The sequence below is a fragment of the Galleria mellonella genome, unplaced genomic scaffold (genome assembly GCF_026898425.1).
Source record: "Galleria mellonella isolate WM207_F2 unplaced genomic scaffold, CSIRO_AGI_GalMel_v1 utg132, whole genome shotgun sequence".
Classification (NCBI taxonomy): Eukaryota; Metazoa; Arthropoda; class Insecta; order Lepidoptera; family Pyralidae; genus Galleria; species Galleria mellonella.
In genome coordinates, this window is record NW_026441989.1 from 4,739,197 (window position 1) to 4,754,477 (window position 15,281).

Here is a 15,281-nt window from a genome sequence, read left to right on the forward strand (position 1 = left end):
TATTAAAAGTGTCTGTACAAGTAAATATATGGGAGATATTAAATAAAAATCCAAAGAGATTATTAATAAGACCGATAGATACTAAATCTATGGTTCTTAGAAATTATGCAAACAAAATGTCTGTTTATCTGTCTGTCTATCTGTATGTTTGTTTCAGCAAGACGCAAAAATTACTACACTAAATTGAATTTTCATTTTAAATGAATTAACAGTTTTCAAGGTTTATCTTGAGAACTGGTATATATTTTATCTTGATACACCGTCTAAAATTTGTTTCTTTCATTGGTCTTCATACGTATAAAATCCACACATACGAAGTAGACGTCAAAAAACTAGTTATTCGTATTTTTATAATATTACTTGGAATAAATTATTTCGTTTCACGAATATGGTGGGTTATATTTCTAATTTTTATAACTACCAAGTAGAAGAGAAGAGAAGTAAACATATTTTCACATTTTTTTTTTTAATTTTTCTATGTTTACGAATATAAATAAAAAATAGGCGTTCATTCTGCGATTATGTGCATAATAAAACTTATGAAACCGTAAACTAAATATGCACATACTTAGCAAGAGACGTCATACGTAAATATACAAAATCCGTTATTCATCACCGTCGGGCATAATATTATAAGTGTATTCATAATATAATATAAATAGTGCATGAATATTCAGTCTCATCGGTAATCTGGCGTATATTTTATTTAAAAGCAGAAGCCAATTATACAGCTAGTGCACAACTGGGTGAACTGTAATATTTGCCTTTGTTTTAACTTAATGATTATAGTTACACTCGTATATCCACTTATAAACGTTGTATGCCGAAAATTGGGCAAGACTTGTCATTACAATCGCATACGTTGAATTGAGAACAAAAAAAAATCTAATAGTTACATACTTTAAATAACGTGTTCAAGGTCTTGACTGTTGCTCTGTTTTTTTTTTTTTTAATGAGAATACTCTTTCTGCATCAAAATCTACAATACAATTTTTATTATTATAATTTGCGTATATAAAATTATTATGTCTACTACCAAAACAATCAAACAGGATCAATGACATCATTAAAAATGAGACCGATAGCAGAACACTGCCATTTATCTCCCATACAAACATTGCTATCTTTTTATTATTATCAAACTATCAAGATAAAAAAAATATATAATTAACATGCATGTATGTTTGAGATGATAATGGATACTGATCTACTGATGCAAATGAATACAGGTTAAAGGTTGTTGAACTTCAACAATAGATGAATTGTCAAGATTTTTGACAGGTGACCTATTGATAATACATTCTTGAATCACCATTACAAAGATGCTATTAGGACTGATTGCTGACTTATGCTCGTTAGTATTTATGACCTGCATATTTATAAGAAAAAAACGTAAGTTGACTCTTCTGTTGATTGCTAATTTGCTATAAACGACAGACTCTCCCTTTATGCCAGCACTAATCTTGAGACTATTTATTAAACAGTTAAATATATTTTTATTCGCATTGCTTTGACTTTATCAATGTTTTTTATATCATTTATAATATTTAAACATAATAATTATTTTTGACAAAAATTAAGCAAATAATAATTACGACAAATTTGTCAAATTAAATTCTTTCTATTATATAAATGACATCATAATGTAGTGCTAAATGGACTACCCTGCAATAAACAAACTTTGTACCCTATGAATATCTCTGAACAAAACTCCGTACCCACAACTCTAATCCTAGGTTTGATTTAATATAATACTAGAAATACCTATATAAAGATAGCTACGTTCTGGATTTTTTTATCTAAAAGGATATTCAGATTAATTCCGTAGAAATTTTATCAATTTCGAATTAGTAATTTAGTTATTAAATCAAAATTACAAATTTTGCTTCAATTGAAGTAATTTTTTTTGTGTAACATAATCTTAGATTATTCTGATAAAATTGAAAAAGAACGCAACGACTTTGCATGTTTCACATCGAGGCATAAGTAAAAAAAACAAAAGCGTGTAACCACGCCATTTCAGCAGCAAGTAGCGGCCAATCGCAGTAGCACATCTAATTAGGTGATCCTCGGAATTGTGTAAGTCAGAGGTATATGGTAACTGGTAACAGCCGGCAATAGAACGTGCACCCTAGTACGTGCCGCCGTCGACTGATTACTTCGCTTATTTATTGCTCTAGCCTCTGTTGAGTACCTAGTGCCTACGCGTTACAATGACTAGACTACATAATATATGTTTATAGTGGAAAGATTGGTGCACTTAGAGATAAATTTCTTTCAAACATTATAAACATTTTGTCTATTCAACTCTGTATGCATGAATTGTGGAAGAAGATAAATTATAATTTATATTTTTCCCATAAGAATGAGGTATTTTTTCGCAGTAAAAGTAGCCTATATCTCACGTCAGCCCTCTGGTAATCTCTTGATGAAAAATCACAACGATAAATTGCGCTGTTTTTTTTGCAAACAAAGAAAACCAGTGAAATAGATTACTTCTAGATAACGTATCAAGATAAAACTTATACTAGATTTTAAGTTTGACCTTCAGAAATACTATTGAGAAAACTGCATTTAGACAGACTTACATTCTAAAAATTATTATTTTGTCTTCTGATGCTCGTAATAAAACTTCTTATATCAATTTTTATTATAGTAATATATACCTATATAGAGCAGGACTTGCTAATGTAATAATAATAATAATAATAATATTAATTGTACTTTAAATTTAAGGAACAAGTTTTAAAAAGGTACTTTTGCATTACTAGTAGAAATACACAAAAACAAAACACAGTATATTTTACGGTTAGTAAAAAGTAATTGAGTATAGATAGTTCTATGTTCATAATATTTAAATATGTAAGCTTAGATAATATAATACTATAGAAATTTAAGTATCTACAAAAAAAGGACATTACATATTTTAATTTTCTAAGACCTCGCCAATACAAGGTAAACAGGTGATAGAAATCTATGTAATTAAATATACATAAATATTATTAATATTTATTATATTCAATGTATTTACAAAAAACAACTTGTTTATTAGACCTTCCTTTTCTAAACTTATCATTATGTAAAAACATATTTTCTGTATACGGTTTTGCAATTTTTATGTTTGACTTTCCAACCTATGACTCCATCGGCACGCGACATTTACATATCGCTGAGTAAATCGACGTATCTACCACAAATAAGTCAGCTGTAAACATAGCTGTAGGAGTTTATATATACTTTATTCAATAGATTACCACAAACATTCCACTTTATGGTTGTCTAACACGAAATTGAAATAAACCGGATAAAATCTTCACTTTTGGCGAGGCCCTGCCACAAAAGGCGAGTGGTCCAGACATTATCTAGATAATATGTCGCCGAAAAGAGCGGTCAGAAGGACGCAACAAACGATAGTCGCGGATCACGGCGTCCGATAGCCAAAATTATAATGTATTTCAAGATGATTACGAGTATTGTTATGAATTTTAGAGTTCCGTAACAACAACACTTAAATTATATGTAAGGAGACTCCAGTAGCTGAAATGAGGTGTATAATATGAAAGGACCATGCAACTTATAATGAAAACTGAAAAAATACCATTCCGCCCTACCTATTAAGTTACAGTTGGTAAATATAATGATATTAGAGACGATAAATAGAAATAGAGTACATTCAAATATTACAAGTTTTTGAGAAATAATAAAAACCTTAAATTTAATAAAAACCATTCACAAACATTTATACCCTCCAATTTTGAACTACAGTTATGTCCTAAGCTAAATGTGTCCTAAACGTAGTAGCAAATTATCATCCGTATATTGATAAATTATAGAAAAAAGAAAACAAAAATCTATTTACGGACTTATTTTAAATACGGAACCATCGGTGAGTACCTATCACATCAACAACAACTCTCACATGACTGGTTCAAATGTTGTAATGGATGTGAGCAAATGTTAGGCAGATGAAATGTATTAAATTAACCAGAAAATACAATTTATAACGTGTTCTGCATAAAAAAACAAAACAAATAAAGGCATATCCCCTTTATTCATAAAACGTCAAACCACTCAAATCCATTATAGCTGTTGAACTGTTTTTTCTCTTTCTTTTATAGCTCAAATTCTATATTTGAATGATTATATATGATAATGATAAATAAGTTTGTAGGTTTTAGTTTTTATAAATAAGGCCGATCTTCTATAAATATATATACGTATAAAATTACAGACGAATACTTATGAAATTTTTGTAGTACTTAATTTCATGGAAAAAATCCACCGATCGAACGATATCGCAAGTACAGTTAGTTATTAATAAGAAACATTAATAACATCATCTATACTGAGTCAAGATTCTTTTATAAATTAAGATAAGCTAAGTAATCCATCCAAATATTTACCTGTTGTTTTCGTCAGACAAATACAAAACACGAATCTTAATAAACTACGGTCTCCCGCGGAGCAATATTGGCTAATATCGCCCATGAGTTTGTAAATTATATTAAACTAGATAAAAGCAACATTACTTTTGGAATTCATATCAAGCCAGAGTTTTTCTGACAGGTGATATATCATCGCAAAGAACAAAAAATATTTTCTGGAAATCGAACTTTACTTCCTTCAAATTCGATTAAAATGTAGCTCTAAATTATGAAAACTGTCGTGGAATATTCCTTTAATGATAAATGAAAGTCTGATCACAATTTCATTATACGAGATGCTAGTGGTTTATTAAAAAGTCTATAGCTTTATAAAAGTGCTGATACTTGCTTGACTTTTATAATGTTATAAACATTTATATAATTATTAAAACTATAAGATGAAAATAAAGTAATTAAGCGACGATCATGTAACCAACATGAAATCTTTATGCTTTTTTTAAATATGATATTTTTATTATTATTTGTGAGTATGCTACGAATAATTTTCTATAAAGTTGTTGTTTATAAATTGTGCCGGAGAATATAAATAAATTATGAATAAGTGGTATTTTCCATTGTATATAATTTTTTAGATATATTAATTAACCGGATAAAAAGAAATAGCCTATGACCTTTCCCAAATATCCCAAATAGTATGTATGCCAATTTCATGATTTAACTTTTAAAAAGAAGAGCTAAGAGGTAACATAACAACCAAACAAACAAGGTCACGTACTTATTGTACTTATACAATTGTATCGTTATGATCTGTCTTGATTATTTCCTATATTGTATAATGCAAATAAAATATACTAATTCAATCATTCACATTTATGATATTAGTAATAATATAGAAAAAATCTTATAAATAGACTATAATTTATCTATGCTTACGTGATGGAGAAAATACAGGAATAAAATAACTAATATATTAAAGCACTGTATATATCTTACACAGTATAATATTACATATTGTTCAACATACATACATACAACACAATACAACATACATATTTTATTGGGGAAGTCAAACGTTTTCCATGGGATAATGATAAAACAATATCGCCGATACGGATCAATCCTTTCTACACAACTGTATACGACCCTGCGACCCATTTCCTATATATTAGCTTAGCTAAGTCTCATAATAAAATGGTGACAAATATTAAAGCATAAATCAAAGTATCGAATCGTATATATCTAATATTATTAAAACTCTACGAAAATTCCAACATAGATTATATACATAATAGTAGGCGGTGACATCGTTACCATGACATCAGACCCGCTTCGTCCGCGATCCTCTGCCAAGAGGTTAACATCCTACACTGTCGGACTGTCCATGCCTAACCAATGAGCTCAGTTTTGATGCCATCAATATCAAAAGCCTGTTTTACACGCTGTCTGTCTCGGAGACCGCTACAAACTAATATTTGGACTAAGCACCAACATGAATGAAATCGATGCCAAACAATTATTTATCCAAATACAACAAATGCAGATTAGATTAACGGACATACAGTTTACATTTGAATCATTTTACCTATTAAAATTTTTAATTATAAAGACATATAATCAAACGCAAGGATTATTTTTTGTTTTATTTGTTTGCAATCTTGTACTTATTTGAATTTTATAAAATTAATGTTTCTTTTCTATGAAATAAAAATTAAATCTTATATATTGATAAATGTATCATTTTAGAACGGCTAGAATGATTCGCCTTTTTTCATAATAACTCATCCATTATAGTAATTACGAAAAAAATTGGAGGAGATAGTATCTGTGGAATCATGTAGTAAGTAATAAATAAACAAACAGATAAACCCACAGAAAGAGCCTATCTGTCATTTTTATCTGGGATATAATCATAAAACCAAACTAACTGCAAACTCGTTAGAATAATTAGTACATGTTTTGTATGCTAGCAGATACATACCTACTTACATACAGTACCGTGATAGTTTCATAGTAACTTAAACTCGTATTTGGGATAGGAATGTGCAAACATTTGCCTACTTGAAGTTGCTAATATTATAAACTTACAGCGAACTATCATTACGTATAATGAAATATATGCGTCCATTATATATTCGAACCATTGTATACATATAATAATCATACATAAATGATGAGACCTTTTAAATATAACTAACTATATATACTTTTTCTCTATATATATCTTATCTACATAAATTGCTCGTAAAATATTTCTCGATTTTAGTTGAATGACACGTACATGATCCAACTAAATCGTGTTATTATTGAGCAATAGATGAACTATCTATCTTTAATTAATCAGTAATAAACATCGATAAAATATATAGATATAAAATTTCTTTAACTTTATTTTACAAAGACTTTGCTTACTACCAAACTAATTCTATAACTTTAACGTTATTTTATTAGAAAAGAGAATAATAAATTGTTTAAAAATGTATATATTAAATGCCTATGACCATCCTTTAAAATATATTTATCAATACTTATGCAACTCGTGCTTAACATAAAACTATTAGGTAATATAAGGTTTAATGTTAAACATCGATGAATATTAATCGCTCTGTCACTGTATTATGATGCGGTCGGGAGAAAGCGAATTCCAAATCTTTTTGTTTCGTGTAAATATTCGTTAATCGATTACAAAACAGAAACTATTAAACTTTCTTGCATTGAATCCAATGATTATCTAATCCAAATCGTCTAATTAAGGGAACAATGCGGTGACTGATTGACGTCGCTAGTCTTGAGACCAATTGCTTTCACTTTGGAAATGACGATCTTGTGCTCGATAATATTTACGTTATGAAGGTGTGGGAAATGTCAATGTTATGGGATGGTCTTGCGACAAAATTAGTGATGTTATGATCTGATAAATAAACAGAATGTTCAAAGGTCGAATAAATGAGAGTGATGTGAATAAACAAGTGGTGATTTCATTGTACGCTCGCACTACTTTGTAAACTGTTCATTGTATCGGGGAACTTAAAAGTGTAGGTATTGCACACTATAAGACATTGTCTATTATAAATATAACGACATAAATTAAGATTAAAACACATTATTTAGTAATGTACCCAATAATTTTAAATGTACGTAGAATACACTTATTTAAATTACCCGAAATGCTATTTATTTGTACTATATATACATTGATCAACAAATAAACTTTATAATTTTGATTTTAGGCATATGGGACATATACAATGCATAACATTGTAATTATTTCAATTTGTATAATATGTCAAAAAAGTTAAACACCTATATTTTTAATATTAAAATGGATTATAAAATAGATCTGAAAAACATTGATGGCATAGAACAACTATTCTTAATTTAATATAGTTTATAATATTGTTAATAGTATTATTAAAATATTAAATGAAAAAAAAATGAAAACTACTACTGTTTTCAAAATATAGGTATTGTCTCAATTGTACACCCAGTAGCGCACAATGTACTTAGGCGGGCGGGAAAATATTATAAGGAAGTTCAACGAGCGCCGCGTCCGCCGAGCCGGGCGTCGGGCACGCACCGGGCGGTGCGGGGTACAAAAGGGACGGTCGGGATCGCACACAACCTCGCTCGGTCGCCCCTAATCTCATTAGGCACCAACACGCGCGCACCTTGCTGACCTTATCTGACAAGGGTACCTGCATAATTGTGTCTTATGTGCCCAACCTCGTTTACATCTTTTCTCACAACACAGACCTCACAATAAACATAGGTAAAAATTTTCACTTACCCTGAATTTTCGATAAAAATAAACCGAACGTCTTTCACGTCTGTTTGATCAAAGTCAGCAAAACACTGTCGGCGGTATTATGAACGTACGACACTACAACATAGTCCTTCATTTGCGGAATTCGAATGTAGAGAGGCGCGACTGCAACTGTGGTTATGCGTTATCACGACGCACACGGCACGGGCGCAACGCGAGCGAGCGTCGCGACGTCGGCGGCGCAGAGCGGGTTGTGCGCGCGCGCTGGCAGTGGGGCCGACCGGTCGCAACCAGGCCGCGCTCTCACCGCGCCGCTGCTTGCGGCTGCCCTGCCACTACGTTGCTTGATAACCGCACTTGACACCGTACAGTGTTCGATCAACAAGAAAGTTTCACGTTTCTATGTCATCGATGCTAGAAAAATCATTTGCTACCAAAGATCTACTTATCGAAGCACTTGCTTCACAACGCAGCAGCTCGACTAATGACAAGAGTACAAAGCAAGAGCCTTCAACAGTATGAAGCCGACTCGACGATCCTAATTGAATTAGGCAATTCTGTAGCATTGTTCACCTACTTTAGAGAACTCTTTTTTTATAAGCGTAGTATACTTACATTTCTAAAATTATTACCTATTATAGTTTAAAAGAAATAAATCACCTAAACCCTTTCAAATACTTAATAATAAATCTAAAACAAATTGAGGGACAGTGAAAGTATTAAAGCATCAATCTTAACCTAAACGATAAACACAGACGTTTGCTATCGCCTTAGTAATCGACACCCACCAAAACATTCAACAACCTCAGTCGTTTGGGTGAAATCTTGTTGTTGTTCCGGACAGCTTAGAAAAAAATACAAGTAAAATTAAAGATACATTAAAAATATATAAAATAATGACGACTTTATTTTCAATATAAAAGAAGAAAAACAATTAAGAAAAACCTCTATTTCATTTAAGAGTTTTCTCTTGTCGATGTAACTAATTCATGCATCTTCTTCCAGCCAGCTCTATCTTAGGTCATATCCTTGACCTCTCTATGCGACATGACACCTAGTGTTTTTTTTATCTGTCCCATATAGTTATTAAGAAAAACCTAGACGACCCTAAATAATTTTAACATCTTTTTTTTTAATCTCAGAATTCTATGCAAGTTAACATTTATCTAAGTGTTTTTAATGGGTGATAATAGAATGGTAACCTCGCCTGCGCTATCGGTATACGCTGGCGGGGCATCAGTGAGGGATGATAGATAAGCATGAAAGTAGGTCAGTTAGCCCATCGTGACGAATTCCATTAGAATTAACCACGATGGTTTCCAGCGGGAACCTCGTGGAGGTCGACCTGACAGGGTGTATTATTAGCAATGGACAGTTAGATCCCCATACTGACAATCCCTTTCCCCCCTTAACATTTATCTAATTATATTTTCGATGCCCTAGATTTATTGAATGATGATGAAAATAATAATAATACAATAAAACAAGATGGTTTTGTTGTATTAAGAGATCTTGATAACATTAAAACCCATCATAGCGATACGAAACAATTAGCCGAAAGTTGGTTATAATTTAATAAGTTTTTTATAACGGGACAACATCATCGTAACGATGAGTTTCATTTCATGATCAATAGTAGATCTCTTTGGCAGCTTACTTTTTTATTAATGTAATTACCTCTTTGGCCATAAATAGTAAATGCCTTGCACGCTCTCGCCTAAGATCTAGCTATATCCCGCAACTTCGCTTGTTGAGTCTTTATATAAAATTTCCTTTGTGTTCGAATATGATCTATCTATCTGTGTACTAAATTTCATTCAAATCCATTAAGTAATTTTTGAGTGAAAGTGTAACAAATATCCATACATCCTCACAAACATTTATATTTATAATAATAGTAGTATTTCTTTGGAGTTGTTATCTTGTCCTCCAATTCAGATTGAAATATGTCTGACGTAGGTGTTATTGTTATATTCTTCACAAGAACTACTTACTTGCAACCAACCAACCAAGTAAATAACATATTTTGGTTTATAATCATGACAATGACATAATAAAGTTCTTGTGTTTATACCGAAGTATAAAAACATTTAGGTTTAGGTGTAAAAGTTGATACAGAATTATGTATCAACTTTTACACCTAAACTCTAATTAATTAGGTCTACCACTAAAATTTATGCACTGAGGTACTTCATGTTTTACTTCTGAAGTGTTTTTTTTATACAACTTAGAATGGCAAACAAGCTGTCGGCCCACCTGATGGAAAGTGGTAACCGACGCCTACAGACATGAGCAGTATCATGGACATAACAGAGTATACTGTTTCGCCCATGATACCTCCCATGCGTTGCCATTCCTGAGGACTCAGATGTTATTCCTCTATTGGGTATAGAGGAATTCACGCTATATCCCACCCTTCAAACAGAAACACAGCCATGCAAACACAACCAAACAAATCAACTGTTCAAATCAAAATTCCAATGTTTGGTGAAAAGTGAACAAGAATTTTATTTCAAGATTGACATTTTAATACTACATATAATAATACTTTTTTTTAATTCAACTACAAAGTAACCTTGTCTAAACATGGCAAATAGTCGGCATTTTTCTTATTTTAGGTCAATGAAAATTACTACTACGCTATTGCCGTCCATAGTTGGCAAACGAGAGACTTACCCAATTACACGTAGTATGTCTTGAATAAGCTTTAAATTAAAAACTGGTACTCAGTAAAAAAAAAATGCAAGCTATTACACAAGAAATAACAAAGTGATCTCTAATACTTTAAATTATCCTTATTTAATATTGTAAATTAGTGTGAAAGCGATTTTGTTTGTTTCTTTCTTCATTTGTACATTTTGATATCTTAACGACTTTACTACTTATGATGAAATTTACTGAGTTGGCAACGCGCGTGTCAGATATTGTTCAAAATTAACCTTTTTATATATTGACAATTGTAGTTTTTTTATAAAAAAGAATATTTAAAAACAATTGAAATAGAACAAAATACATTATACTTCATGTCAATAGACGGTAATTTTATTTACAATATAATATAATAAATAATATAATTAAATACTAAGAACCAGCACATTTTACAAACAGATATTGATTTTAAATTATATTAATTTTCTTAAACATCTTGTGTCAAAATGTGTACCTACATTTATTAATAAAAATCAAACTAACTGCTTTAAATAAACTAATATATTAAAATTGTTATTATACCAAATTTTGTAATAAATTATTCCTGTAATATAAAACACTAATTTATATTTGAATTGATTTTATAATTGTTTATTATCATGATACTTGTAAGAACACGTGGTCTCACTGACTTGTTTACTCGAATTCGGCCCTGTAGATATAAAAGATTGTTATTTGGGTGGGGAGACACTTCTTATCCAACCGTTGAACAGTGCGGAGCTCCCTGCCGTATCAAGAGTAAAGAAGTATAGTTAACCACATGGTCATTATATAAAATATATCACAATTATTGTTGATGGAAGTCCTAAAGAAGATATATAGTTAAATAAGTGTCAATGGATTAACAGAAGTTGGGTATATATGTTATATTATATGTTATATTATTTGTTATATATCAAACACAAAATAAAATAAGTAAATATATGATTTAATAGTATGATATCTAAATAAAATTAACTGTAAGTACTTGTGCTTTATCTCTATTTATCACTAAGATACTTACAACCTATATATTGCTAAAGAATATGTTATGTATCATCTACATATAAAGTTACAATTACGTAATTAAATTATTATATAAATCTATTATCCTACAGTTTTTCTTTATTTGAGACGCGCGTAATGCTAGTGGCATTTTAATCATTTAGAGACTTCAATAACCGCTTACTATCAGGTGGGCCGTATACTTTTTTACTACCTCAGTAGTATAAAAAAACGCATGAAAGCGATTACAGGCTTACTTTTTATCCTAGTCACGTGGACAAAGTTACGAGCACAATTGTTTTTAATTATTATTATATAGTTATTAGTTATCTCGCAAAACACCTTTTTATTCAGTTGTTATTCTTATTATTTAGTTTAGTAGGAGAAAAACTTTTATCTTTTTTCTTGGGCTTTTTACTAATTGCAGTCAAAACTACTACATGCATATCATCATTTGATATTTGCAAATGAATGCGAAAATTTTTTCAATATCATATTACATTAAACCATTTTACATTTTTCTGTAAAATTTTATTAAAAACAAACTTAAACTGCAGTATATCGTTTATAATAATTTTGTATCGATCAGTTGGATGAAAACATAGACTAAGACATGTGACACAGCTAAAGGCTTGATTTTGCCATTTTGCTACAGAATCGTAAAAAAAACACATTACACTTACATTGAATGTTTCAGTAATATGAAACAGATTCATTATTAAATTAGCAATAACGTCAAGGTTCCTAAGCATTCTATTAGTAAATCAGCGCTCAGTCTATTCACTCTCTACGGATATTAAGTCAGGAACGCTAGAAGAATACGTAGATCTGGTTAATTAATAATTTATCTAGATAATAATTCATAATACAGCAAAAGCGTTTATAAAATCTGTGATCTCTGATGGGTCGTAAAGAGCGGTACTCGCTTAAACAAGCTTTTCCCCAAGCGAAAAAAATTAATTCGTGTACCGTAACTAATTGGATAAAATACGATAAATGTTATTTGAAAGATTTAATACCTTACGATGTTTTCACATGTAGGTGTCTCTCTGTCTGTTTGTCTAATATCACATAAAGCTGTTTAAAAACTATGTAAGTATTCATGTAATATATAGTGTCTAATAATTATCTATTCATAGTACAAGCTCTACTTAGATTAAAATAAGGTGGCGCCGTGATTATATAATTTATTTGTTATTATTTATACTTATTATATAATATACCGAAACAAATGATGATAAATAAAAAGCTTATACTCATAATAAAAAAAATATTCTGAAACTCTTTTACTTATTGGATTAATAATTTACAATGGGTGTATAGACACTACAGAACTTTCCATACCATCGAATTGACAAACTTTCAGTACCTAATGTAAACTACTGAGAAATGTTTATTGCGAATGGAAAGTTTCAAATCAAAATTGACATACCTACCGTCGAACGAGTCAATATGGTAGACAGATCAACAATCTAAATCAGTCACGATTATTGTTAAAAACGATTGCATTGCATCATGTTTCATTAAAACTCTAGACTACTTTTAAATTATAAATATCTATTAACAATTTTAGGAACATACCAATCTTGTTATATAATAGAATAAAAGACATTCAAATGCGTCTTTTTTCGGTATGATCACGTGGGAAATGTATAGAACTACTGTAATAATTAATAAATTCAGTTTTCACTTAATAATACGATAATAGTTTTCACATACAAATTTTACCAATATAATAAAATTATATCTCTCTATAAATGAAGTCTGTACAATGTTGCATATATTTAAAAAAAAATATATCAGCCTAAATAATAAAAACCTGTTTTGGTTTAAATAGTTTTTGCTTTTTTTGTTTGTCGTCCATCTGTCTCTATGATTATTCCGCCATCACGTAAATATTGTCAAGTTAAATGTAGTTTTCACAATTACATTTCTGAAGGTCTTTCAAAATCTGCTGTATGTAATTTTATAAAAAGTAATTGTCAAAATTCATGCATACAAAAGTTCAGAGCAGTAGCCAGTATTTATTCAAATTTAAATTATCTGTAACTATTTATATATCACTATTAAATCCATGAATAATAGAATTAATACACAATTTAATTTATTTGTAATTCGTAATTAATTATTTTTCTTATTATTTGCGAATCTTTACATACATTATATATATATGTATGTATGATTTGTACCATTCAAGATTTTATTTACTCAATGCGACAAAGACATGTATAATATATGTATCTAACTGAACTATAACACCTTACATCATATTATTCATCCATTATACAATTAAATACGTCAATTTCATACATAATTATATTGAGTAGCTTTAACTAGGCCGACATCCATTATGTACTATAACTATACCGCTATAACCGCTATCCCTTCTTAAGGATTAACTCGTTTTAGTTGTCTTTGTTAACGAGTATATTATGAAAGAATTACGAAGTTCATAAATATTATATCTAAAGTTTTAAAAATTCATCTCTTAAAGTACTAATAAATAAATACTCTAACATTAAAAAAAGCTCGAAAATAATTCTTACGAAGTACCTGCTTGTATTATAAGTGCTGTTGAATTAATGGGTTATCCGAATTACAGCCTCTTCTTTGCACCTAATTTATCTTCATGTCGGAATTCTGAGGATTACATTAGATGAAATGCCATAAACCTGTATCAGTATTTTATGATAATAAAGACATTTTTTTATTATTTTTTTCTTTGTAAAATAAGAAAATAATAAATAGATTATTAAATTTGGATGTTTAATCTAACTTAACACAGGATACTTTATACAATAATAAATATGAGCAAGACCGCGGGATATAGTTACTTTAATAATACTTACATACTCGTAGACGACGCTGATTAACTCGTTGTAGTCTACTATTTAATACAGGCGTACTTTTATTAGAGAAAATTACGTAAAAAATTTCCCAAATATCTTAATATATAAGTTAGACCAGGATAATAGGCCTTTTAGGAACTATTATCCTGGCCTAACTTATACAGTAGTTTATCTCAATAATTTATTACAGTTTTTATTATTAATTTTAAATTATTTTTTCGTTTTAATTGTATTATAATTTGATCTATAAATATTTTGCTCTCAGATACATATTTATAGGCTACAAATACATACTGAAATCAGTTTTTTCAAAATTACCACTTACAAATAGACACATGCAAAATCTACGCCGGCATAACAAATCAACTACTAGCTGTACCGTGACTTCGTCTACGTGACCGAGACGAAATGTAGCCTGTCATGTCAAATTCATGTCAAATACTGTGTGTATACCAAATTCTTCGACTATTCATTGAGCCGTTAGTACGCCAAGGAATTACTAATGAACACTTTCACATATATCAGATTATTAAAAAAACTGAAAGCGTATTACCAAAACTCTATGAACTTAGTACTGTTCAAAATACTATGAAC

At 30.0% G+C, this 15,281-nt stretch overlaps 1 protein-coding gene across 1 annotated transcript in view; it reads right to left on the reverse strand.

The window, feature by feature from the left end:
* The window catches only part of LOC113518509 (uncharacterized), a 47,768-nt gene extending 39,426 nt beyond the window's left edge, over positions 1 to 8,342 (reverse strand). The window contains exon 1 of the mRNA XM_026903476.3: positions 8,170 to 8,342. The gene's annotated coding sequence lies outside the window, so the exon portion shown is untranslated. The remainder of the gene's footprint in view (positions 1 to 8,169) is intronic.
* Between the last annotated feature and the right edge of the window lie 6,939 nt (positions 8,343 to 15,281).